The 4,362-nt window shown below is 46.3% G+C and overlaps 1 pseudogene; it reads left to right on the top strand.

Annotated features, from left to right (window-relative positions):
• Nucleotides 1-906: 906 nt before the first annotated feature.
• Nucleotides 907-2,255, top strand: LOC117870322 (annotated as a pseudogene).
• The last annotated feature ends 2,107 nt before the right edge of the window (nt 2,256-4,362 follow it).

The raw sequence follows: 4,362 nt of genomic DNA, 5'->3' as shown, positions 1-4,362 counted from the left end.
ATAACCCCAAGCAGGTTGAAAGTGTTAGGAGTTATACATGGGGTTCTCTACTCACTGCTGGGGCGCCTTCTTGTGGCTTGTATGGGGCATAACTCCACCCGGTCTAAGGCCCCCTTCCATCTCTTGTCCATTCTGTGGCCCCTCTCATGCTCCAGGACTTGTAGTGCTCCCTCTTCCTGGTGTGACCCTCCGGCCAGGTCACTGTAGCTTTCCCTTTCCAGGGTATCAAGTTCTCACTGGACTGGCTGTCTGGGTATCATTCTCGGCAGCCCTCCAATCTATGGCAATACCACTTCCCCTGTGGCTGGTAGGGGAATCCGGGCCCCAGCTCAAGGACCCTACAGTCCCAAACCTTGCCACCATTTCCCTGAGTCGTTTCTTAGTCCACATCACTCAGGCTTCCGCTCCAGCACCCTATGAGGTTATCCTTACTTCAGGGCCCAGATCCCGGGCTTCTCCTCTCCCCTGGGGTCTCCTCCTTTACCTCTCTAAGCCCAGGGAGTAACTGCAGACCTCCACCCTGTAACTGCTTTCTACTGCTAATTTCCCAGCCCTATACCAGCCCTGCCTGCTCCTGTCCAGCTGGGCTCTGTCATCAGTCATGGGTTGCCCATCAAGCCTAATCAGTCCCTCAGGTGTGATCTGATTTACACTAGATGGGGAGCTGGCCCATTTGTGTCCAATGGGGAGTTGATATGAGAGAGGGATGTGTGAGAAAGCAGATGCTGTTTCAGACATTGAGTCCTGCCAACTGCACAGACTATAACCCTATCAGGGGTTTGCAGTGGCAGCCGCAGTGATTTTCAGTCAGAAGAGGAAATATTGTGCCCATCCAAGGCTATGTCTACACATACGGCAGCGTGTAGGGTACACACACTGCACACACACACACAGTCTATACTTAAAATGGCTGCCCAGATTTCTCAGCTTAAAGAGTTCATGAGAGAGAGAGTCCAAGTGACACTGTGATGTAGCCCCCGGAGAGTGATAATTTAATGAGAGGAGATGATGGTGTTTACTGCACCCTCTGATCTTGAAACGTGCACTTTCCCTGACACTGTGGTTCATACAAACGCTTCAGCTGTGACGGTTACAGACACTGGGGAACAAATACCCAGTCAGCTTCTTGTGTCAAAAGCTCTTCCTGGGAGATCAGCACTAAGAAACCTTTGGCCATTAAGTAGGCCTAAGCTGCTCAAACGTACTCTCAGGCCTTGTCTACACTGGCGGCAGTATGTAGGATACGCTTAGGTGCACTCTGCAGTGAAAAGCAGGCTGTGTCCACACTGTGGTGCGTAGTTACATGTGGCAGTGAAAGGCTCTGGCAGTGGGGAAAGGCTCCGGCAGTGGAGACTGCTGGAGGCTTTCCCTGCTGCCTCCCGCTGCCAGAGCATTTCCGCATAGTCGCAGCTATTCCCTGTGGCAGGGAAGGGCTCTGGCAGCAGGGAGGCAGCTGGGCACTACACTCTAAACATAGCACTGTAGACATGTGATGTATTGCCTGGGCAGGTACCGAGCCCTGTAGGGTATATACCCTAAGGCTCTGGCATGTCTTTTCCTGCCTAAGCTGAGCCTCACCATCAACATTGCTATTTGTACCCATGCTGGGGTGTGTGCAGTGTGTGTACCCTACACGCTGCCATACGTGTAGTTTCTCTTCCCAGTTCCCATCACTCTGAGTCTGGATTGCAAACACCCAGAACTCAAAGTGTCTAAGGATCGGGAAAGTGTCTGGCATGAACCTGCGTCTCCTGAGCGGTCCACAGCTTCTGGGGCCCTGCTTATGGTTGGGAGGGTGGGGTATGTAGCTGGGAGGCAGTACTGGGCAGGGGAGGTGGGGGACAAAGTGGACTGGGAGCTGGGCATGCTCAGGCAGGCTGTGAGGGAGAGCATGAAAAGAGAGAAGGAAGGGAAACTCCCTGAGGAGTGATATTGGTCTCTGCAGAGATCCCATGAAGAGCTTTTTTCAAGCACAGAAAATTCTAAGGTTGACAAGAAGGATGCATCATTTTCAGCAATTGGTGTGTGTCTGGGTAGGGAAGAGGGAAAATCTCATTTTATAATACAGGAGTGATGTTCCTTATGGCAACTATCCCAGCAGAGTTTATTGAAAAATTCTTATAGGACCCATTCCTCAGTCCTAAAAACAACACAAAAGAGCAGAAACCACTAACAATCACCCCATCAGAATTCCTTTTCCTTTAAATCCTCCACAGGATCCAGTCTCCCTACTCCACTTACTCAATAATTACTAGCCATCAGTGGACAAGCTTCAACAGGAGAACTTGAAGGAGACTCACACCAGATTATCCCATACATCAGTGGTTACAGCACTTACTTGAGAGGTGGCAGATCCCAGCTCAAGTCCCTTCTGCCCTGCAGATGAATGTGGGACCTCAACCAGGGGGTTCCTACAACCCAGATGGGTACCCTAACCATTGGGCGTACAGTTATGAGGGTTGCCCTACTTCTACCATTGGCTATTTTGTATGAGTTCACTGGAGGGACTTGATCCATTAGGTAGCCTGTGAGCACACCCACCCAATCAGGCCCTGCACACAACTTAGGCTGTCAGCCGCCTATCTTCTCCTGGTTTGTGAATTACTCTGGGGCTTAGGATCGGATTCTTCATGCCTAGAGGGAGGACACAGTGAACATGGCCAGAGGCAGGAACATAGAGGCAGAGGGAACTTTTCCTGCAGAAACATAAGTGCCAAGTGAGTTTAGACACCTGCAGGGTTTTGGTTGGTTGTAAGAGGTGCAGTAAATCACAGCGGTGCTGAAACCAGGGCTTAGGTGCCTAAAATAGGGACTTAGACACCTGTCTCTTTTTGTGCATTCTGGTGTAACAGACTCAGATCACACGTGAGCTTGGCTGCCTGCTTGTTTTCTGAAGTAAAATGACTTTCATTTTTACTACTGTATTTGGTTAGTAAATACACCTCTACCCCGATATAACGTGACCCGATATAACACGAATGCGAATATAACGCGGTAAAGCAGTGCTCCGGTGGGCGGGGCTGCACACTCCGGTGGATCAAAGCAAGTTTGATGTAACGCAGTTTCACCTATAACACGGTAAGATTTTTTGGCTCCCAAGGACAGCGTTATATCGAGGTAGAGGTGTAACTATAAAAATGTGTAAACTGAAAGTACAAACTTCAATGGTAATAAACTGCATTTTTAAAGGTTCAAAGATTCCTCAAAGGCAAAAAACAGGTACCGCTTCCTGCTGTGCATGTAAGAAATCACATTTGAGTGAAAAAATAATCTCAGATAGATAGATGATTGCAAGTCTAGCTCCTGATTTAATTAGGGAATTACAATCAGATCTTGATCTGAAATAGCATGGAGGATAATTCACTGCCATTTTCAGGTTCTTCTGAATATGCTTTGAAAATTTTTATGTTCGTACTCCCTCTCAATGGGGAGGTTTAAGCAGGAAGGGTATATGGAAGTTGTTTCAAGCAAAGGGGTGTTTTGGGGTGTAAATATAGCCCCATTGATCCAAGTTAAGGATCTGACACATTTACTACATTTTCTTAACAATGATTTTTTGCTCTGTTCAGCACATGGGCAGAACTCCGAACCTCTGTAAGAAACTATAAATTGGATGGGTTTACAGTAACAAATAGAAAGGCCAGTCAATAGGAATGAGGATTACAACATTGCTGGCTAATGTATTGCCCTTTTTAAAAAAATTAAATAACATTGAAACAAACTGTGTTTGCCTTTCAAGGCCCTGGGAGAACATCATAATACCTGCCCCAGCATGTTGCCTTTTGAGAAGTTTGTTCACATATTGGTATTTTGAATGTCTGCCCAGCAATGGATTCCTTATTCCAGTGGATGACAGCTATTCAGATACTGACTTTTCTACAGACACCTTATTTAATAAGAGGTAATCAAAGTTCAGTATTGGACATATTTTAATGAAGTAATTAATCATTGCCAGGATGAAGAGAAAATCACAGGCATAACAAATCTAAGGTTTCATTAATTTTAATAGAGTCTAATATATTTATTTCTCACTGCAACCCAACTCACCTCTTCATTTACCCAAATGTGCAGAGAAATGGCTCAACTCTAATGCCATATCCAATTCCAACACAGCATTTTCACTGGACAATATTATTCATGGGATGCTCCCATTCCCCCATCACATTATGAAACTCCTAACTCTATTCAGAGGCAAAGAAGTTTATTTGTCATTAGCCAAGCACTAGGCTGCCCCCAAAAATGTAAGATTCAGCTGTATTTATCATGCACTGGTCCACATGGGTGTTGTAGTGATATATTTGTTGACTAGTTAATGACCAATGAGAAATTATTTCAGAGGATAGGTTCTAAATCCTGTTTCTA

Source organism: Trachemys scripta, unplaced genomic scaffold (genome assembly GCF_013100865.1).
Source record: "Trachemys scripta elegans isolate TJP31775 unplaced genomic scaffold, CAS_Tse_1.0 scaffold_26, whole genome shotgun sequence".
NCBI lineage: Eukaryota > Metazoa > Chordata > Testudines > Emydidae > Trachemys > Trachemys scripta.
This window is presented reverse-complemented; position numbering and strand designations above follow the sequence as displayed.